Source organism: Syngnathoides biaculeatus, chromosome 9, assembly GCF_019802595.1.
Source record: "Syngnathoides biaculeatus isolate LvHL_M chromosome 9, ASM1980259v1, whole genome shotgun sequence".
Lineage (NCBI taxonomy): Eukaryota > Metazoa > Chordata > Actinopteri > Syngnathiformes > Syngnathidae > Syngnathoides > Syngnathoides biaculeatus.
Genome location: NC_084648.1, coordinates 31,060,996 through 31,085,551, shown reverse-complemented (window position 1 = coordinate 31,085,551; position 24,556 = coordinate 31,060,996). Strand labels below are relative to the sequence as shown.

The 24,556-nt window shown below is 40.4% G+C and overlaps 1 protein-coding gene across 1 annotated transcript in view; it reads right to left on the bottom strand.

Annotated features, from left to right (window-relative positions):
* LOC133506440 (cytoplasmic phosphatidylinositol transfer protein 1-like) overlaps window positions 1-24,556 on the bottom strand; it is an 81,982-nt gene that overhangs the window by 56,974 nt on the left and 452 nt on the right. The window lies entirely within an intron of this gene.

Genomic DNA, 24,556 nt, shown 5'->3' with positions numbered 1-24,556 from the left:
TAAAAATCTTAATATCTCTGTTGTTCGTCTCCCATAGTAGGTGGCGCAGCGTGTTTTCAATGGCAAATGTCCCAATGTGACGTCATGGACAGAAGATGCAGCCAATATGGCTACCACTTGAATGTCGAATGAGACTTCCACAATTTTGCACATGGATGACTTGCTCTTCACTCATTTATTTTTTTGTATAGACATTGAAGTGAATAGTGTTATATGTATTTTTCATTACAATATCTATTGTAGAATGTTTATAGGCATGACACGTGACCTTTAATGTATCTCTACATATCTGTCATAGCTTCTACTCCTCTTGCCCAGGAAGTATAACAGGTTGGTGAAAAGGCATCTGTGTCACAGAATCAGAGCATTTTTACAAGTAAGACTACTGTATGAGTAAAAAGATGCAGTATTGGCAACGATACAGCTATTGGTATTGATGCATTCCAACCAAATCTTTTGACAGCCAGATATTTCCCCCAACCATTTGAAAGACCTATTTTGAATTGTTTTGTACTCAGTGAATTCCAAAATAGATAAACGGTGTGTGTCAATTCAAATCCCCCACACACAGCTCTGTCACTTTCACAGCCTCCACAAAGTCTGTTATGGCTACTGCTTGCTTCCAACATTTTGGCATTTATTAGGAGTAAAGTAAACTAGGGATGTTCTCATCCAAGTTTTTCACTTCAGATCTTATATTACATCCTTGAGTTTTGGACGATAGCGATATCAGTCCAATTTGATTTTTGTAATACTCATATAATTTACTTATTTTTGGAGTATGCAATATTGGAAAGGCTTGATGAAGGAAAATTACACAAAATAATCAACAGTAAATTACCAATTATAAACCAATGGGTAACATAAAGAGGTGATTCCCAACAAGTGTGTACAATAGTGTGCTGTGGGAAATTATAAAATTTCATAGAATTGCTCAAAAAAAGCTTACAAGTAATAATATGTGTTCATTTATTTATCCTAATGAAGCATAGTGACAGACAGAGCAAACGTCGTCTCTGATGGCTGGCTCTGATGGAAGGTATCCAGTTTTTGTGACATTTTTGTTTGTTGGTGTGCGATGAGATTTTTCAATTGTAAAATGTGTGCCTTGGCTCCAGAAAGATTGGAAATCACTGACACAAAGCAACTGTTGTGCACGTCTTGACTTCTCAGTGGTAGTGTGGTCCAGGCAATGAGATACACACCTACAGTAACAATGAAAGTAGAAGTCACAGTCAAATATTATTAAAACTTATTTTTACACAGAGTTTGAAGAATATGTGCCAGAGTATTGTTAGATTGCCCATTCCTCATGTGTTTATACAGCGTTGGTCTACCAATATTCATTATGTTGAGAGATCCTTTTGCACAGATGAATGCTAATTTTTGTTAGCTCGTCAATGGTGTTTTTTTATTCATTATGTTAGCTTTGAATTACTGATTTTTGTGAAAAAAAATTAAACTAAGTCTACGATGGACACGATAAATGTATGATACTCCTTGCCGCAATGTTAGCACCTTAGCAGCCTGATGATGTTATCACATGGGCTTTGAATGTCATCTGGATAGAAATGCTTGAGGAGCATGGAATGGACATCTTAAATAAGGATCCAGTCAAATCTGATCTTTTTTTTTTTCTTGCTAAATTCGGACCGATTCCCAATCTTAAAGACAAGATTAGAACATCCCTAGTTTAAAATACAAACAGATGTGTAATAATCCTTCAGTGTTTTGATCAGAATGTACAGAATGAAAAGTTAAATTGTACAGTGATGAGAAAAATTATCAATTATCACAAATTATCACACTACTTCAGATCTGCACGCACACACAAAAAAAAAATATGCCACAGTCACAAGGAAAAACGTAGTACTACCAATGCAACAAAACTACCAAGTTTAATTATAGTTGTTGTAGACTTAAGGACATAAAATTTTGGAAGTCATATAGATGAAAAAATAATTCATCCTCCTTACTGCTTATCCTCACTAGGGTTGCAGGCGTGGTGGAGCCTATCCCAGCTGACTCTGGGCAAGATGCAGGGTACACCCTGAGCTGGTCACCAGCCAATCAGAGGGCAGATATAAACAAAGAACATTTTCATGTTTGATAATCTTAAATTGGGGAAACTGCAAAAATATAAGAATTTGAGAAGGGAGCCATTACTCTTATAAATCATGTAAATGAAAAAAAATCTTAGTCCCGAAAGTTCCATTAATATTTAGATTTGGTACGCACAGACATACTCAAGCTTGTATGAATGTGGATGATAGGCAGAGAAGGATGTAGTCGGGCACAAAGCACATGAAAGGGTTGTGGCCGAGTGAGAGGGAAGTGGGAAAGTGAAACACACACACACAAAGGAATATCTATTTAAAAATAAATGTGTGGGAGGTGATCAGCTTTCACTGCCACTGAACAACTACTTTTCATCGGAAAAAAAAATGGGAAAACTATGTACAAGTCAAGCAGCACGGTGGAACAGCTGCAGAGTGTTGGCCTCACAGTTCTGAGGACCGGGGTTCAGATGCCAGCCCGCCCGTGTGGAGTTTGCATGTTCTCCTTATGCCTGCGGGGGTTTTCTCCAGATACAGTAGAACCTCAGTTCTTGACCACAATCCGTTCCAGAAGGCTAAAAGTTATTGGTTCAAAATTTGGATTCATATTTCCCATTACAATTAATGGAAAAGGAAATAATGTGTTCCCAAAAAAAGGCTTTTAAAGCATATTTTAGCTTTTTCTGATAATAAACTGCATAGTAGAAGTACATGTATAGTTTAAATACTTTATTTAATGAAATAATTTAAGAAATGTATTTAGTTTTTGCTTAAAATGTATGCTTTAGTAGTAGAGTAGGCTAGGCTGGGAGTGGATTGCCATATCTGTAGCAACTCGGCCCCCAGCCTTGTAAACTTTTTTTTTTTAATTAACAAAAGAACGGAATAACTTTAAACAAGCAATAATAATGGGGGGAAACAAGCAAAGAAAATGTTTTTTATTTTTACAAAAAGTAACATACAAAAACATTAACTTGTAACTTGAGTTAATAAAATCTTTGAATCAAAACAGAAATGCTCATGGAACAGAGCATGATTAAAGTTCACAAGAAAAAAAGCAATGCAAAACTATCAAATCTCTTCTGTGGGGGTGACTCACCCCCTGGAAGTTCTTTTCTTTTCCAAAAGAACTTATCTAGTGTCACTTCTTTTGAGTCATGATTGGGGGTTAATAGTCCTCAATAGAAAGAAAAAACAGTCAGTAAATGTAGCTAACGGGACACATCTGCATACAAAGGCTGCGTTATACACAATAACAAAGCATGTCGTAGGTCAGCTGGTCAGGTCGCGCGCACTATGTTATTTCCGTCTTTTTTCGGGGATGTTCCAATTCACAATAACAAAGTGCGTCGTGGGTCACTTGGTCGGGCCGCACATGTTATGTTGTTTCCAGGCTTTTTCAGGTGGCGTTGGAATTCACAATAACAAAGTGTGTCGTGGGTCCGCTGGTCGGGCTGCGTGTGTTAGGTTACTTCTGTTTTTTTGCGGGGGCATTCGAGTACTGGATTTTCGTTTGAAAAAAGAAGCGAAAAAATCTCGAAATTCTCGTTCGAAAACCAATTTGTTCGAGAACAGGGATGTTCGAGAACTGAGTATTTACTGTATTCCGGTTTCTTCCCACATCCCAAAAAACATCCATTCAGTGGAGACTCTAAATTTCCCCTAGGTATGATTGTGAGAGCACCCTGCGATTGGCTGGCAACCAGTTCAGGGTGTACCCTGCCTCCTGCCCAATGACAGCTGGGATTAGCTTCAGCACTCCTGCGACCCTTATGAGGAAGCTAGAGGCTAGTTCAACATTTTGTCATGTATTGTATACTTGACGTTTTTTCTGTGGGTTTTAATTGTGAAGCTCTTTGTGTTGCATTTTATTTATTTCAAAAGCGTCTCATTACTAAGTTTTTGCTTTAACATTTTAACACTTTTTGTCAACAACAAACCTTAGTAAATAACTGGAACAGTAACCCCAATATTGTACTTGTATTTTTGCAGGTACAAGTTATTAAATAAACATATTTTTCCACTCATGGATAATGAAGATAACATAATTCTCCAGATACTGCATGTTACTACATATTCTGTTGACAATGTTACATTCAAATGAGCATCATCAGATCAACATTTTTTTTTCCATTTTACAAACCACAAGAATAATGATGGCAAGATTGTTACTTTGGTCTAGTGCCCTTGCCACGTGCAGTGGCTAAAGTCTATTGCTATGTGTGATAGAAAGTGAGTGACAGGCTGTGTTCACTGTGCTTGGAATTTAATGCTTTCCACAATCACTTGGCTGATACTTCAAATAAATAAATCACAGTATGGCCCCTTTTTGATGGTTCTACTCTGCATATCAGCTAATTGATAGAATTTTTCATGTAACTTTGAAGACATCGCCATAGAACAAACGTTTGAAACTCCCGGAGCAGAAATGGCTGCCACTGTAGCAGTGTGAAGCAACTGTGTGCTCCGTGTGAGGACGGTTGAGTCAGATTTTTTTAGCAATGCTGGTTCAGCGGAAAGAAATGCAATGACCATGGAAACAAAGCTTAATATCATACAGTGAAGAAAATCAGTATTTGAACACCCTGGTATATTGCAAGTTCTCCCACTTAGAAATCATGGAGGGGTCTGAAATTTTCATCGTAGGTATATGTCTACTGTGAAAGAGATAATCTAAAAAGAAAGATCCAGGAATCACAATGTATGATTTTTAATGATTTATTTTGGGTTATACAGCTGCAAATAAGTATTTGAACACCTGTCTATCAGCTAGAATTCTCACCCTCGAAGACCTGTTAGTCTGCCTTTAAAAGTCCACCTCCCCTCAATGTATTATCCTGAATCAAATGCATTTGTGTGAGGTTGTTAGCGGCATAAAGACACCACCCCATACAATCAGTAAAACTCAAACTTGTTACATGGCCAAGACCAAAGAGCTGTCCAAAGACACCAGAGACAAAATTGTACAACTCCACACAGGTGGAAAGGGCTACGAAGAAATTGCCAAGCAGCTTGGTAAAAAAAGGTCCATGGTTGGAGCAATCATTAGAAAATGGAAGAAGCTATACATGACGATCAATCTAAATCGGAGTGGAGCCCATGCAAGATATCACTTCGTGGGGTCTTAATGATCCTTAGAAAGGTGAGGAATCAGCCCAGGACTACAAAACAGGACTTGGTCACTGACCTGAAAAGAACTGGGACCACCGTTTCAAGGTGGCTGTTGGTAACACACTAAGACGTCATGGTTTGAAACCATGCATGACACGGAAGGTTCACCTGCTTAAACCAGCACATGTCAAGGCCCGTCTTAAGTTTACCAATGACCAGAGGAGTCATGGGAGGAAGTTTTGTCGTCAGATGAGACCAAAATGGAACTTTTTGGTCATAATTCAACTAACCATGTTTGGAGGAAGACGAATGATGAGCTCCATCCCAAGAACACCATTCCTACTGTGAAGCATGGGGGTGGTAGCATCATGCTTCGGGGGTGTTTTCTGCACATGGGATAGGACGACTGCACTGTATTAAGAAGAGGATGACTGCAGCCATGTTTTGTGAGATTTTGCAGAACAACCTCTTTCCCTCAGTCAGAGCACTGAAAATGGGTCGTGGCTGTGTCTTTCAACATGACAGTGACCCAAAGCACACAGCCAGGAAAACCAAGGAGTGACTCCAGACCTAAACCCAATACAAAATCTTTGGAGGGAGCTGAACCTCCATGTTTCTCAGCGACAGCCCAGAAACCTGTATGATCTAGAGAAGATCTGCGTGGAGGAGTGGGTCAAAATCCCTCCTGCACTATGTGCAAACATGGTGAAAAACTACGGGAAACGTTTGACCTCTGTAATTGCAAACAAAGGCTGCTGTATCAAATATTAAAATTGGTTTTCTCAGGTGTTCAAATACTTATTTGCAGTTGTAACACACAAATAAATCGTTAGAAAAAAATCTTACATTGTGATTCCTGGATTTTTCTTTTTAGATTATCTCTCTCACAGTGGACATGCACCTACGATAAAAATTTCAGACATTCATGTGAGTATTTTCATATTACACTAGATATGAGTTGTGAGACAAGACTTGGTTGAACTAGTAGTTCGTCTGTGTGAGAAAGAGGACACAATTTTTATTCTTTTTAATTACCCGAATGTGGTCTTGGTGCTCTGTAGGAGTTGATTTTTCTTGTTACCATGTTACCAATCTAGATGATCAAAGGTACAGTGTATGTGTGTGAGGAGGGAATCGTATCCATGTGTATGATATGGGTCTCTGATCTGTCTGATGTGGCTCTCTGCCGGAACACGGTTAAAAAAATGTGGCTCATCTCTTGACTGCTTGGAGACCCCTGGCCTAGCATGTTGGGATGTGACATAATAATAAGTAGGTTCCTGACTGTATGTTTCTGGTCTCAGATCAAGCTAACTACGGTGGAACCTCTACTTATGAAATTAATCCGTTCTGGAAGTCATTTCATACTGTGAATTTTTTGTAAGTAGAAGCGCATTTTACATGTAAATAGCCTAATCGGTTCCAGAAAATATTTTTGGCACTGTGAAACGGCCGGTTAGAGTGTCTGCTTCCCAGCTCTAAGGACCGGGGTTCAAATCCCAACACTCCCTGTGTGGAGTTTGTATGTTCTCACCATGCCTGCATAGTTTTTTCCCGGGATATTTACATGTAAAATCTGCTTCTACTTACAAAAAATTCACGTAATTAAATGACCTCTGGAACGGATTAATTTTGTAAGTAAAGGTACCACTGTACCGTGCTGCCCTAAATCAGAAGCACGATGGATAATGTGACTTTTTTATTTGTGAACAAATAAAGTGAATGATTTAAGTTCAGCGATTAAATAATCAATTACACACACATGTATGCAAGCACACAGGCAGAGACTGTGCTATCTTGCTGCTGCCAGGTGCTAACTGTGACAGGATCCCCCTATGAAGCTAGTACAGAAAGACAGCAGGGGTATTTGGAGTTCTATTGTGACAAAATCTCTCATGGGCAATGAAGATTGGGGAAATGAACGTATGACCTTGCATATTTTGGCAGGCTATCCAAACCCAGCTACCCAATGTTAACTGAAAACAATTATGTGAACCTATTGGGAAGCTCTGATCTATTGGTTCATTTTCCATTGAATTCATGTGTAGGATCACTATTAAAGTGCCCTCCAATGGATTTCTCTAAAGCTATTTTGGGTAATGATTTATGTGAACAAATTGTATTTTGATTAAAAGAAAAAAAAAGACTGTTTAATGTCTGCGCGCACTGACTCACTGAAACCTTTGAAATAATTGCTGCATTTAATTTAGGGGGTATTTTTGACAAGCAGTTACATAAACGAGACATCAAGCAATGGAAGGGCATGCTAAGTGATCGTAAACAAAATGTATTATTTTGATAATGTGTCTAAGCAAGGGGGCTTAGACAACATACTGTAAAGACCTGATAGGTGTGTTTAAGATTGAAGGTAAGGTAAGACTTAATCAACTGCCTCATTATTTGACAGTTATCTTCAGGAGGGTTTTACACTATAATTGTCACAGAACAACTATAATCCACCTAGCTGTGGGGTAATACCAAGGATGGATTACGGTGATTGCTACAGAAACAAGATATTATCATGAAGTCTGAAGCATATAGCTATCTATAATCCATGTTATATGTATGAAGCTAAAAGCGTCTTTATGCAATTTTTAATGGTAAAGACAAGCTCAAATAACTACATCAAATGTACAGTGTGTGAGTTTTTGAGAGAACACGATGGTTCCATGCTTACGAAGAGTACCACAGAAATTATTTGTCTTGAGGGTATTTATGGAGAAGTACAAACAAGGTCAGAAGGAGCTGCATTGTCTTCTAAAGCTCTAAAGAAAGTCTATGACAGGGTAGCCAGAGAATATATATGGTAATACAGAATGAAGTCTGGAATGGCAGAGAAGTATGTCAGAATAGTACATGACATTGTATGAGGGTAGCAGAACAGTGGCAAGATCTAGGGTTGCGTATCATTTGAATATGAGTGATTCTGGTCCCTAATTTCTGTTTGAATGCTTCTCAATTCAGATTATTTTAAGGGGCTGGGCCAAAAAGTTTGCACGGTTTAAATAAGGGGTGTCCAATGTATAATTAAATTTTCCTAGCAGCCCACAGCATACACGATGAATGAAAAGTCGACTCAGGGTTCTTTATAAACAGTATCATTATCAAACTTATAGACTAAAAAGCAATAAGTGTGTAACAAACCCAACTGACTTAATATTAATCAATCAATGTTTCAACAAAAAAAATACATTAATATTTTTGAAACAGTTATTTGTTACTTTTTTTTATCATGTAAAATCGTTTATCTGTCCATGTTTTAACTTGATTTCCCATTTTAACCATGTCTTTTATTTTGGAAGGTGCAAACCAGAAATCAGCATTTTGCCACAAAAGGTAACTTTACATATCACCAGTAAAAACGAAAGTCCAAGATGGCATGAAAAAGAGGAATGAATGAAACCAAATGCTTTGTAGCTCATTGATTTCTTCACAGACTCACCAATGAGGCACAAAGTTAGTGTTGGTGATTCTGTGAGACGTTTGTGAATTTAGTCCCAACTCATTGTGATGTAAAGTTGCTATGCACCTCTTCCATCCCACCATTTAACTTGTTAGCTGCCTCACTGTTGGAATTGACATATTTTATTGTTTCACACTCACCCAATTGAGTTCACAGAAGTTTTGCATGATGTTGGCTGGGGCTCAGAGTGGAAGGGAGCACATCGTGAAAGCCTCCTTTGGAAAATCTTACTCCAAGTGTTGCACTGAGGTGACTGGTCACATTTGTTTGCCGCCACCATTGAGCACAAACATGCCTTCATGCATGTCTTCTTTGTTTTTTTGTCAATGTATTCTTTGGGGTAGGCTGATTGCCGCATTGAAATGGAGAACTGAAATGTTTAAATTTTAACAATTCTAGGAAAACCGGAATGTTAGTCTCTGTTCCAATTGCTTCTTGATGCCTAACCCCAGTGAGGTGTCATATAGGTGTGACAGAGGAGTTGAAGGTGGAGGTGGGACTGCATCAGGAATCAGCTTTGAGCACCTTTCTGTTTGCAGTGGTAAAGGATCGGCTGACAGATGAGGATAGACTGGAGTCCCCAGAGACCATGATGTGCGCAGACATTGTGATCTGTAGTGAAAGCAGTAACATTTAGAAAGGTGAAGGCATGCACTGGAAAGGAATAAAGATTAGCTGAAGCAAGGCAGAATTTTTTGTGCATGAATGAGCAGGGTGTCTGGGGAAGAGTGAGACTATAGGAAGAAGAGATTGTGTGAGTGGAGGACTTTAAATCGTTTATTAGATGCAGAAGAATAGAAGTAGATTTTCTACTGCAACAAAGGGCAGAGTTTATAAGACAGTGATGAGGCCAGTCATGATGTTTGGATTAGAAACAGTGGTAGTGATTAGATATCAGGAAACAGAGCTGGAGGTGGCGGAAATGAAGAGGTTGAGACTCTTTCTAAAGGCTTCTTTATACTCATGCGGACGGCAGCCATGCTGATATCACTGCGGCTATCCCGCTCGCAGTTTGCCTTTATACTCAAGCGCAACCCACATGCACAGTTTTGAAAATGCAGTTCTCCTCCAAGTCGGGACTGTTGCTACAGCTGCTATTTGGTAGGACGCCACAGGGGGGAGTTTCTTCAGCATTTTTTGGTAATTTCCGGTAGCCGTTTTTACTTTCCTTTCAGTAACAAGGAAAAAAGCAACCAGAATGACGACCATGGAACAGTGTCTGCTTGAACAAATGGACCAACATGACCAGATGATACGTTTAATTATGCTGCAAAAAATTGATTAAGAAGGCGGCGGTGCCGATGGTATGTGAAGCTGGAAGGAACGGCGAATACACCATCACACCATGTACAGTGCCATGAAAAAGTATTTGCCCCCCTGATTTTTTTTTTTTTGCATTTTGCGTTTCAAATCATCAAACCAACTTTAATATCACTCAGAGACAACCCAAGGAAAGACATAATGCAGTTTTCAAATGACAATTCAATTTATTAAAGGCACAAAAAAATTCAAACCTTTCTGGCCCTCTGTCAAAAAGTAAATCCCTCTCCTGTTAAATCACAAAGTCACTGTCACTAACTACACATTTGGGAAGGCGCCATTTCACAAGCCACACCTTCACCTGGTTACCACTATACTTGTTGAATCAAGAAATCACTTAATTAGAATCTGTCAGAGAACACAAAGTAGGCTACAAGATGTCAAGGACCAATCTATTGTGCCGTGAGCCAAAGAAATGATAACAGAAAAGTGATTGAAATCCATTAGTCTGCAAAAGGTAGCAAATCCATTTGCATAATTTGGGGGCTCCAGTTAATCACTGTCAGACCAATTATCCACAAATAGAGAAAACTGGGAACAGTGGACGACCAACTAAAATTACTCTGAGTGCAACGACGGCTCATCTAGAAGGTCATAAGAGAACAATGTGTGACTGATGAGCGCTCCGCCTGATTGACTAGGAGCATTCCCTGCCGACATACTGCTTGTATAGAAGAAAGGTGGGTGTGACTGAGGACAGTATGCAGACATTAAAGGGGAACGGGTGGGCATAAAACAGCACGCTAAATGTACACCTCCCAGAAGGTATATAGTGCCAGTATTTGCTTTGTGCAGAACCACATTGTTTTGGCTAAGGACCCACAAAAATGGCACCAATGAAGAGACGCTTACAAAGCACAATTTAAATTGCAAGCTATCAGTTACACGGAGAAACATGGGAATCGAGCAACCGTGAGAGCATTTAAGCGCACCAAATCTATAGTTTGCAAGTGGAGGAAGCAGGAAAACGAGCTTTGATGTAATGAAATGAAGGAACTTCAAACGCTGGACATCGGTGTAAACATGGCGTTCTAAGTGAAGTCACGAGCAACGAGCGAGCGATGGATGACAAGATGGCGAACTGAGCTTGACTAAGACTGGGAGGAAGCACCAGGTGAGTTAAGCCACAGTTTCTGAATGGTTGGGCTAACGTGTGTGCTTCCACTCGTTTGACCTTTTGCAAAAGCCTGCATCATTTCTGAGGAGCCACGCGGCAATGAGACTGATTCTGACAATGCTGAGAGGGAACCTGGCTTGCCCAGTGGGTAATTTCAGAGAAAGAAGATGAGGACTTTGATGGATTTGTGGATAAGGAGTATGTACATTGTTAAATACGTCAATAAAGTATGACCGAACTCAGTTTTGCTCCTGCTGCCTTTTTAAATAGTGTGCATGCATGCTACCGTATGTTTTAAGGTACCCTATTGTAGCATCACTGGGAGGCTCGAGGCAGTCCCAACATGCTTTGCGATGCTAAATGTACGTAAATAACATTTGAAGTGCAAGTGCTTCCCTCATCATTCGTCTTACTCCAAACACGGTTAGTGGAATTCTAACCAAAATGTTCAATTTCGGTCTCATCTGACCACAAAACTTTCTCCAATGACTCCTCTGTATCATCCAAAGGGTCAATGGCAAACTTAAGATGGGCCTTGACATGTGCTGGTTTAAGCAGGGGAACCTTCCATTCCATGCATGATTTAAAATATTGACGTCTTAGTGTATTACCAACTGTCACCTTGGAAACGGTTGTCCCAGCTCTTTTCAGGTCATTGATCAAGTTCTGTCGTGTAGTCCTGGGCTGATTCCTCACCTTTCTAAGGAACATTGAGACTGCAGGAGGTGATACCTTGCACAGGGCTCCACTCCGATTGAGATTGAAAGTCATGTCTAGTTCTTCCATTCTCTAATGATTGCTCCAACAGTGGACCTTTTTTCACCAAGCTGCTTGGCAATTTCTCCGTAGCCCTTTCCAGCTGTGTGCACGTGTACAATTTTGTCTCTGGTGTCTTTGGATAGTTCTTTGGTCTTGGCCATGTTACAAGTTTGAGTCTTACTGATTATATGGGGTGGACAGGTGTCTTAATGCAGCTAACGACCTCACACAGGTGCATCTGATTCAGGATAATACAGAGTGAAGGTGGAGTTTTAAAGGCAGACGAACAGGTCATTGAGGGTCAGAATTCTAGCTGATAGACAGGTAGTCAAATACTTATTTGCAGATTTATCACATAAATAATTCGTTAAAAAAAATCATACATTGTGATTTCTACATTTTTCTTTTTAGATTATCTCTCTCACAGTGGAAATGGACCTACGATGAAAATTTCAGACCCCTCCATGATTTTTAAGTGGGAGACATTGCAATATGGAAGGGTGCTCAAATACTTATTTTCTTCACTGTATATACCAAAAAACAGTTCAGAGTACCCACCTTTGTTGGAATCCTAAGAGGGGGTTCTGAAGATTGTTCCCGCTGTGGACTCCATCGTTCTGCTTCAATGCTCACATGAGCAATGACAGTGAGACTTCAGAGGGCATGATTGGGAGGAACGGCCAACCCATCAGAACTTGAGCAGTGTTCGTTTATTCGACTTCTGTGCTCATCATAGATTGCCCAGGGTGTACACACATGCAGTTGACATCAGGACGTCATTGGTTGCAGTTCGATGATTGACTTTGTGGTCGTGTCATCAGACTTACACCTGCATTTCTTGGGCACTCGGGCAAAGAGAGAGGCGAAGCTGTCAACTGATCACCACCTAGTGGTGAGCTGCCACCGATAGTAGCGGAAAATGCAACTTGGCAGGCCCAAACATATTGTGAGGGTCTGATGGGAATGTCTGGTCGAACCCCGTCAGAAAGAGTTTCAACTCTCACTTCGGGAAGAACTTTGCTCATGCTCTTAGGCGAAGTCGAATCTCTGATTAAGGAGGAGCAGTGTGGCTGATTTGATGAGTGAGTGTGCGCGGAACTGCATGTGATGCTAAATCAAAGACCCCACTTCCACCTGAAGAAGGGCTTGTACAGGAGGGGTAAACAATGTTATGCTGCTATGCAAGCCTTCCACTTTCAGCGTTGTGCAAAGCTCTCACGTTGAGTTTGTGTTATGAAGGAAAAAAAAAAACAAAGCACAGAAACCACAACACAGCAGCACATGGACATAAAGGAAATGAAAACGGTTGGATAATGGGCCATCACAACCTATGATGGTTTCCTCAAGAGGAGTAAATAGAAGTAAATGGGATGTTGATTGAATCAGAGCAGTCTTGTACTGTATACCAGATAGCAAAAGGCCTTGGACCTCACTATGACACCAAGGAAACAAACAGCCCATTTCCGAAACAAATCCTTAAGTGGAAGAGAGAAATCTGACCTTAAAGGGAGGGAAAAAAATGCTGATGCTGTAATTGAAAGTGATTATAAATTCAGAATAGGGCTGCAGCTATGAAATCTTTTTTGAAACTATTATCCTACTGGTTATTCCATCACTTAAATCAGATAAAAAATATTTTAGATTTGATTGTTTATTTTAAAATCAATTATTTACGCCTATTTTCTTGGCAGTGGTCAATGATTAAATAAAAGCAAATAAACAACAATAACCATAATCACACTAGAGGGAGTGATGTATTCACCAACCATTTTGAAACTTCTCAGGCTACTTCACAATCAACTAACAGTTTTGTTCAATTAAATTGGTCGAGTTACTGTTTTGTTCCATAACACCAGTCAGTAAAAAAGGAATCATGTTGACCAATGTTTTCCAAAGAAAAACCAGGTGTTTACAAATGTCTTATTGGGATTAAACACAAAGGCCATCAGTCTGTTTTTCATCAAACACTTTTGGAATTGAAATGATTACCCAGGCCCTTTTTGGTTACAAAATGAGCAACCTCAAATGTTCTATTATTGACTGGTCATACAATCCTAAAAACACAAAGATGTGGAAGCAGCTATAAACTGCAAAAGGAGCAGAGATTCTTTTCATCTACGGTACTTTTTTTGGTAAATTAATTTTTTCCAAATTTTTTTAATCGATATACAGTAGTAGTCTTCTTTTCCTTTCGGCTTGTCCCGTGAGGGGTCGACACAGCGTGTCATCTTTTTCCATCTTAGCCTATCTTCTGCATCTTTCTCTCTAACCCCAACTGCCCTCATGTCTTCCCTCACCACATCCATAAACCTTCTCTTTGATCTTCCTCTTGTCCTTTTGCCTGGCAGCTCCATCCTCAGCACCCTTCCACCAATATACTCACTCTCTCGCCTCTGAACATGTCCAAACCATAGAAGTCTGCTCTCTCGAATCTTGTCTCCAAAACATCCAACTTTGGCTGTCCCTCTAATGAGCTCATTTCTAATCCTATTCAACCTGCTCACTCCGAGCGAGAACCTCAACATCTTCATTTCTGCTCCCTCCAGTTCTGCTTCCTGTTGTTTCTTCAGTGCCACCATCTCTAATCCGTACATCATGGCCGGCCTCACCACTGTTTTGTAAACTTTGCCCTTCATCCTAACAGAGACTCTTCTGTCACATAAACACACCAGACACCTTCCGCCAGCTGTTCCAACCTGCTTGGACCCGTTTCTTCACTTCCTTACCACACTCACCATTGCTCTGGATTGTTGACCCTAAATATTTGAAGTCCTCCACGCTCTCTATCTCTTCTCCCTGTAGCTCCACTCTTCCCCCTCCACCTTTCTCATTCACGCACATATATTCTGTTTTACTTTGGCGAATCTTCATTCCTCTCCTCTCCAGTGCATGTCTCCATCTTTCTAATTGTTCCTCAGTATGCTCCCTGCTTTCACTGCATATCACAATATCATCTGAGAACATCATTGTCGAAGGGGATTCCAGTCTAACCTCATCTGCCAGCCTATCCATTACCACTGCAAACAGGAAGGGGCTCAGAGCTAATCCCTGATGTAGTCCCACCTCCACCTTAAATTATTCTGTCACACCTAAGGCACACCTCACCATTGTTCTGCTGCCATCATACATGTCCTGTACTATTTTAACATACTTCTCTGCCACACTAGACTTACGCATGCAGTACCACAGTTCCTCTCTTGGTACTCTGTCATAGGCTTTCTCTAGATCCACAAAGACACAATGTAGCTCTTTCTGACCTTCTCTGTACTTTTCCACTCGCATTCTCAAGGCAAAATATGTATCTGTGGTACTCTTTCTAGGCATGAAAGCATATTGTTTCTCGCAGATACTTACTTCTGTCCTGAGTTTAGCCTCCACTACTCTTTCCCATAACTTCATTGTGTGGCTCATCAACTTTATTCCTCTATAATTCCCACAGCTCTGAACATCTCCTTTGTTCTTAAAAATGGGTATTAGAACACTTTTCCTCCATTCTTCAGGAATCTTTTCGCCCGCTAGTATTTTGTTGAATAAGTTGGCCAAAAACTCCACAGCCATCTCTCTAAATTGCTTCCATACCTCTACCAGTATGTCATCAGGACCAACTGCATTTCCATTTTTCATCCTTTGTCGTGCCTTTCTGACTTCCCCCTTACTAATCATTGCCAGTTCCTGGTCCTTCACACTTGCCTCTCCAACTCCTCCTTCTCTCTCATTTTCTTCCTTCATCAACTTCTCAAAGTATTCTTTCCATCTACCACCAGTCAACACATTTCCATCTCTATCCTTAATCACCCTTACCTGCTGCACATCCTTCCCATCTCTATCCCTCTCTCTGGCCAACCTGTAGAGATCCTTTTCTCCTTCTTTTGTGTCCAACCTGGTGTACATGTCTTCATATGCCTCTTGATTCGCCTTTGCCCTACGTCGCATCTCGATGTTCTCCTTTCGCTTCTCCTCAGTCCTCTCAGTGTCCCACTTCTTCTTCACTAATGTAATTCTTAGAAAAGGAAAAGGAAAATAAGGAAAACCAAGACCATAAAACAAACACTGAAAGAAATTATTATACCACTTTATTTGAAAAACTGCTTTTATGGCTATGACTACTAACCTAACCTAGGGCTGGGCAGTATGCCAAAACAAATATGAAATGAAAGAAAATATTGCAACAAAACACAACTACAGTTTACAGGTAGCGTTTTATATGATAAGCAGATATCATAAATTGCATGTCATCTCCCGGAGTCATCTCCGTTCCTGAATTGGAAATTTGACTTCAGGAAAAGGGGGTGATTAAAATGTGGAGGGGCTGGGTGAATAGGCACCGACTTTCTTCAGCTCTCAACCACTCCGCAACAAGAGGCTCATTCTCGCAGTGGCACCCACTGAGTATTCAAATTAACAAGACACCACTCTTTCTTCAGAAAGGAGAGCATGCAGTGAAAAAGTTGGAGACTTTCAACCACCATGTCATATAGTAAGACTATGTTCAGGGAGCATTAAAACCTGCACTCACAAAAGTGTCACCATATGAAATTTTTTATTTGCAGACACTGAAAAAAGAGTCACAGTCTTGAGTTCTGCAATTGATACCTTTGTGTTGTAATGGTCAATATCATGCTTGAGGGTTGACACCATCTATGAACAACATTAGTGCTTCTATGAATATTTATGACGGATAATCTTGCACAGGCAAAAATACTCGTAATCCTATTACAGTGCCACCATCATGTGTCCGGTTCAGGTGTTGACTGCACGTTGATGTGGCAGCTGCCTGAAAACAAATGTGGTGGATGAATTTTCATAAACAATAGTCTGTACACATGCAGGTAGTCACAGTTCCGTGGTTGGAGCCAGATGAGGCTTTATAAAAACTGTTATGTGTTCCTTGGCAAGGTATGGAAAAAAAAATAATTGCTAGATATTCATTTGTTCCTAATCAATCCAGGAAAGACTTATTGTTAACCAGACGCCCATGTGAGCCAGCAGACCAGGTATCCCTCCAGTAACCAATATGGTAACTCACTCACCAAGTCAAGCCTCCTCTTATTCAAACAGTAGTTTATTTCCAAGTAATCCCAATCTATCCAGATAGTACTCCATCCAAACAAGCAGCTCCATTCCTCTAAAATACCCTGTTCGACATGCATAAATTAACATTCACTTGGATTTCAATAAAACAATGGTGGTCATGTTAGTGACTAGGCTTTTTCTTCTTTAACATTTCAGATGGTTTGCTGGAACTGTAAAAGGTTTCACATAAGACGTTGAGGCTCCAGTGTGAAAATTCACACCAATCTCAGCATTCTAGCAATACTTTGCACTACCTCCACCTCCGTTATAGCTCTCAATGATACTACTGTACCTTGGAAGATGGGAAATTGCCCCCACTCCATGTTAGTGCCGTGACAACAAAATAGTAACAAAGGAAACAAGTTGGGAAAATTCTGACTTTTACAAGTACTACAAAAGTGGATAAGATGACGCAAAGAGCAACTTATCAAAGAGTACCTTTATAATATGACCTTTCTGGTAGCAACAACTGATTTAATGTGAAATCCAATTGAACATGAGTGCTTTTAAGAAGGATATAAAGGAGCAGTACATTGACTCAGTCATGAGTATTATACTGAAAAGATGCTTTAGAAAATGCACAAAGACAAGCATGTGCATACATTCCTTTAGGAAATGGCATTGTCATCTTGTTGTTGTACCAGGTTTAAATTGAAAGAGATTCCTTAGCAGCACTGTTTTAGATTCAATAAACATTTATTATACCCAAATAAAAATGGCCATTTTAACCCAAAAAATAAAATTACAGTGAAGTTGGGACATTGTGTAAAACAAAGACGGAAGAGAATGATTTGCTAATGTTTTTAAACCTTATATTCAATTAAACACAATACAATATATTTAATGTTCAAAGTTTACAAACATGAGGGTTTTTGTTTCTTTTTTGTTTTCTTTTGCAAACATTCTCCATTTCAAAACAGATGGGACAGGGGCAACAAAACACGGAAGTTCAGGAGTGCCCAAACCCCTATTTGAAACTTTCCACAGGTGAACAGATTAATTTAAAAGAGGGATGGGTATAAAAAGGAGCATCCCTGAAAGCCTCAGTTCACAAGCATGACTGGGTTGAGGTTTACCACTATGTCATCAAGTGCGTGATCAAGTAGTCCAACAGTTTAAGAACGTTTCTCAATGTACATTTGTAAGGAATTTAGTGATTTCATCTACAGTCCATAATATCATGATATCATAATATGTGTGAATGCTGCAAGGCATTCATTGCAATGTCATAAAAATAGGAAGTATGGCAATGTTGTTTGTCGGTAAAAATAGGAGGCCTGGTCGCCACGCTAGGCTATTAAAGCCAAGTAGATCCCTACCCGTAATGATTTTTAATGTAAATAGAGGTTTTGAGAAAATCACATTTTTCACAACAGAATCCGCGGAATTCCGCAAATCTGCAGAAATTTCACAGCCCTGAGTGGTAAACCCTGTACAAGCTTTTGTGGAAGGTGTTGCAGCCATAAAATTCTATGTTAACGATTATTTGCTAAAAACAAAGCTAAATAGTTAGAACATTAAATATCTTGTACAGTATATGTAGCGTACTAAGTATAGGTTAACATGACTTGGAAATACTTTTATTTTATTGGAGTGCCAACAAAGGTGTAAACAGTGACAGACAAAACAAATTAGGAGTAAATGTCATTGATCGGATCAGCGAATTATGACAAAGCTGATGGCCGATCAACAAAGTGCCAATTATCGTCTGATTCTAATCCCCTCCCGCCAGAAAAAAATTACATAATAAGGTTTTTCAACGTGACATTTTACTTGCATAATTAAGGTGTTCTGACCGACTTTCAATAGGCATAAAATCAATTACTAAAACTGCATTTTAACTTCTGAAAAACACATCCATATTGAAGGCTTGCTGTGTCAAGCAGGCCAGGAGAAATCCCTTCATGCTTGTATTTTAAATAGACTTGACTATTATAATGGTCTTCTGACTGGATTCCTAAAAAGATCGGGCATTGTGAATATTCTGCTCCGGTTCAATGTCCCCCAGACTATCGAGCGGCTCTTTTTGATAGGCAATATGGAGCCGTGAAAACGGTGACGTCACGTGCACGAGCAAGCATGACTGCCTCCAAAACGCTCCTTTTACAGTATCTTCTTACAGTTCTCCTTTTCCAGACAGTGTTGACAAATGCATATGCAAGTGAATCACCTTAGACTTTAAAAAAAAAAAAAGCCATTATTCCAGTCACTGATTTCACAGGCGCGTATGCGCCCGCGCGCCATCGCACTCGCAAATCTCCAGTCTAACATGAAAAATCTTGGGCATAAAATTGGTTATAAGTAGAAATACATGGAAACACACCGCTTATTTTGTGTAGCCCTGACGGATGTTCCGTCTAAACTGCGCCACTGCGCACTTGTCACACACTCTCAGCACACATGAAAACCGATCCAGCACAGTCAACCCACTGATCTTAAAAAAAAAAAAGACTGGATTAGCTCATTGGCCACCAAAACTGAAGAGGCCGTCCACCATCTTGATACTCCCAAAACAATCATGCTGACTTGTGCAATGCTAATCGCCAGTTTTGTGGCTGTGAGAAAATATTCTACAGGTAAGTTAGAAAGATTTACTTTGACACTGTTAAAGTTTGTTTGTAAAGGGTTTTTTTTATTTTCTAATGATCTTAATTCACTTGAACAAAGTTTTGTTTATGGTGGTTGTTGTTCACTGTTCACTCTCCTTCTTTTTCTTTCAGCTTGTCCCAATAGGGGTCACCACAGCGTGTCAACTTTTTCCATCTAAGCCTGTCTTGTGCATCCTTCTCGCTAACACCCACTGTCCGCATGTCCTCCCTCACAACATCCATCAACCTTTTCTTTGGTCTTCCTCTCACTCTTTTGCCTGGCAGCTCCATCCTCAGCACCCTTCTACCAACATACTCTCTCACGTCTGAACATGTCCAAACCATCGAAATCTGCTCTCTCTAACCTTGTCTCCAAAACATTCAACTTTGGCTGTCGCTCTAACGAGCTCATTTCTAATCCTGTCTGACCTGTTCACACCAAGAGAGAATCTCAGCATCTTCATTTCTGCTACCTCAAGTTCTGCTTCCTGTTGTTTCTTCAGAGCCACCGTCTTTAATTCTTACATCATGGCCGGCCTCACCACTGTTTTATAAACTTTGCCCTTCATCCGAGTCAATACTCTTCTGTCACATAGAACACCAGAAACCTTCCCCCAACTGTTGCATCCCGCTTGGGCCCGTTTCTTTAATTCCTTACCACACTCACCAATGCTCTGCATTGTTGACCCCATGTATTCTAAGTTGTCCACCCTCGCTATCTCTTCTCCATGGAGCTTCACTCTTCCTCCTCCGACCCTCACATTCACGCACCTATATTCTGTTTTACTTCAGCTAATCTTCATTCCTCTCCTTTCCAGTGCGTATCTCCATCTTTCTAACGGTTCCTCCGCCTGTTCCCTGCTTTCACTGCAGATCACAATATCATCTGCGAACATCATGGTCCGATCCAGTCTAACCTTGTCTGACAGCCTATCCATTACGACCGTAAACAGGAAACCCTGATGCAGTCCCACCTCCACCTTAAATCCTTCTGACACACCAACAGCACATCTCACCGCTGTTCTGATGCCCTCATACATGTTCAGTACTATTCTAACATATTTTCCGCCACACCATACTTGCGCATGCAGTAGCACAGTTCCTTGCTTGGTAGTCTGTCATAGGCTTTCTCTAGGTCTACAGAGATACAATGTAGCTCCTTCTGACCTTCTCTGTACTTTTCCACGAGCATCCTCAAGGCAAATAATGCATCTGTGGTACTCTTTCTAGGCATGAAACCATACTCTTGCTCGCAGATACTTACTTCTGTCCTGAATCTAGCCTCCACTACTCTTTCCCATAACTTGTGTGGTTTATCATATTTATTCCTCTTAAGTTTCCACATTTCTGAATGTCGCCTTTGTTCTTAAAAATGGGGACTAGCACACTTTTCCACCATTCTTCTGGCATCTTCTCTCCCTCTAGCATTTTATTGAATAAAATGGTCAAAAACTCCACAGCCACCTCAACAAATTGCTTCCATACCTCCACTGGTATGTCATCGGGACCAACTGTCTTTCCATTTTTCATTCTTTTCAGTGCCTTTCTAACTTCTCCCTTACTAATCAAAGCCACTTCCTGGTCATTCACGCTCGCCACCTTCTACTCTACCTTCTCTCCCGTTTTCTTCATTCATTAAATTCTGAAAGTACACTTTCCATCTACTTAGCATACGACTGGCACTAATTAACACATTTCCATCTCTATCCTTAATCACTCCCTTTGTGCTGCACATCCTTCCCATTTCTATCCCTATGTCTGGCCAACCTGTAGAACGCCCTTTCTCCTTCTTTCGTATCCAACCTGGAGTACATGTCGTCATATGCCTCTTGTTTAGCCTTCGCCACCCGAACCTTTGCCCTACAACGCATCTCAATGTATTCCTTATGCCTCTCCTTAGTTCTCTCTGTGTCCCAATTCTTCTTCACTAATCTCTTACCTTGGATGACTTCTTGTATTTTGGGGTTCCACCACCAAGTCTCTTTCCCCCCTTTACGACCAGAAGACACCCAAAGTACTCTCCTGCCTGCCTTTCTGAATACCTTGGCAGTAGTATTCCAGTTTTCTGGGAGCTCTTCCTGTCCATCTAGAGCCTGTCTCACCTCTTTCCGAAAGGCCACACGACATTCTTCCTTTCTCAACTTCCACCACCTGATTCACACAAAATATAATCCACCTGCGTGCTTCTACCTGCGCCCTTGTAGGTCACTTTGTTCCACTCTCTTTTGGAATTAAGTGTTCACCACTCCCAATACCATCCTTTTTGCGAAGTCCATCTCCATCTGTCCCTCCAAGTTCCTTTGCTGAGTGCCGTACTTACCAATCACTTCTTCATCACACCTGTTTCCTTCGCCAACATGTCCATTACAATCTGCACAAATCACAACTCTCTCTCTGTCTGGGATGCTCAGAACTACTTCATCAAGTTACTTCCAGAATTTCTCTTTCAAGTCTAGGTCAGATCCTACCTGTGGAGCATAGCCGGTAATTGCATTATACATAATACCCTCGATTTCAAATTTCAGCCTTATCACTCGATCTGATGCTCTTTTCATCTCCAAGACATTCTTAGCCAGCTCTTCTTTTAAAATAACCCCTACTCCATTTCTCTTCCCATCTACTCCATAATAAAATAATTTAAACCCTGCACCTAAACTTCTAGCCTTACTCCCTTTCCACTTGCTCTCTTGGATGCACACTATATCAACCTTTCACCTCATCATCACATCAACTAACTCCTGAGCATTTCCTGTCATAGTCCCAACATTCAAAGTCCTTACACACAGCTGTAGGGTTTGTGCATTCCTCTTCTTCTTCCGACTAACCCACTTTCCTCCTCTTTTTTGTCTTCGACCTACATAATCTGAATTTCTACCTACACCTTGTAGATTAACATTTCCAGGTGTGGGTGTAGAAAGCCTGGGCCACAACCTAATTGATGTAGAATTCGTATGATGAACGCTTATATATGTTTGGCACAGTTTTACTCCGGATGCCCTTCCTGACGCAACCCTCTGCATTTATCCAGGCTTGGGACCGGCTGACAGGTAGCACAATAATGTGCTGCCCAACAGGCTGCAGATAATCAAAAAGAAGCAATCAAATAAAGTCAGCACAAAAGATACACAATTTACAAACTACCTAATCTATGTTAAAGTTAAGGTCAAATGAAAGCAATCACAATAAACACAGTCAGCACATAAGGTACACAAATCACATACTACCTGTGTTAAAAATATAAAGGATATGGCGATTTAAAGGATACGTGGATGAAGGGGATGCAAACCACAGTGGCCCTCACTAGTAGTTCAAGGTTGAGTCGACGATTGATGTTTGGTCCTCAATGTATACTCTACGTAGGTAATAACGTAAGCGCGCTAGGCAAGTTTGGGCCGAGCAGCTTCAACGTGAATGATACGACACCAATTTGGGTACTACGAGAAGACTTGTTCACTCATAGCTCTCGTCGTACAAGTTATGAAGTTTCTCACATTCAATGTTTCTTGAACATCCACGAATTGATCACAAAAGTGTCTCGTTGTTCGCAAACTAAGCTAAGGAATAGTAGGCTGATAACCAAGTTTAAGTTGCCGTTTCCACTCGCCAAAATTCTTATTGGTACTCACTATCCTCGTATACGATACGTAGGTTTTGCAGGACGTGTAGATACTAGCGTTTGATGTTTTCCTCCTCACTTAATGTTGGAAAACAGACACCTTTATTGTTAGCGTTCCCAGCTAGGCTAACTTAGGCCGAGCTGCTTCGACGCGAAAGATACGACTCCAAATTTGGTACTAAGGTAGCACAGATGGTGGTTTTAGTCCACTGAAGCCGTCGCCAGGAGTGTCCCACGTTGCGTATTCACAATATTCTGTTCAAAATCAGCAGGATTTTTTGAATTCCGATCGTAATTCATGCTCCTGGTCAGAGCCTTCTGTTTAAACTGCTATCAGCTTGAAGAAACTTCTTCTTCACTGTTCACTCTCTGCTTCACCTTTATAGGCTGTCGGTTTTTTATGAAAAAGCAAAGTAAATATTTTCCAAAACCTTATCAGTGGATAAGCAAGAAAACACATTTGTGAAATTTTTCATGAATTTCATAATGCAGAACTAAACAGAAGCACACGGTCTCTAACAACGAGCTGATGCTCAGCCTACTTCTACTTCATAGTTTACCTGACACCTCCCCCCTCCGCTCTTAAAAGGGTACACTCATAATTACAAAAAGAACACACCCACGCAACTTTGTATCTGCGGCCATGAATAATGGACCACACCTGTAGCTTTATATCAGCAGGCATGACTGACCACACCTGTACATTTTTCAAATGTGGCTGCTGTACTGTATATTTTGACCAATGAATGACAAGCAGCAGCATGGTGACAATGGAGTGAGAGAAAAGGTGTTGTCATGTTGTTTGCAGTCTTGGATGCCAATGCAGGAGAGCAATTACCCTTCACTTCTAATTTTAGACTTGAGTTGAAACACCTGATAGAAAAATAATCTGACTACACGATGCATTCCTCACACTGTCTTTCTTCCTGTCTCTCAAGTGTGTGGATGCACACTGTGCATGTGTATGTGTGTGTGTGTGTGTGTATTGGGGTTAGGAAGGTGGTAGTATCATAATGTGGTCAAAACCTATATTTCATTGAAAACACTACAAAGATATTTATTTTTCAAACTGCTAAACTGACACAAGCAAATCATTAACTTGGGATTTTATGGCTTTTATGTACTTTTATTTAAGTGACTGAAGGTGAACCTTATGACGAGCCTGACGAGGGAATCCAGACGATGCAGTACCGTTACCGACTTGCTATTATCCCGCTCGGCCTATGGGTCCTCATCCCACATGGAAACAGTTTGTGGGTGTGTGTGAGAGTGTGTTTGTGTGGCGTGGGTGAAGGGGGGCACACAAACACACGTATCGGAGAGACACATTAAATATATATCTAAAAAATATATTAAAAAATATATATAAAAAAACAGCACAGCATCAGTGAACACATAAACATTCAGAACAAGAAAAGGTTCCATGCGTATCCCTGCTCCAGACATGGGCTG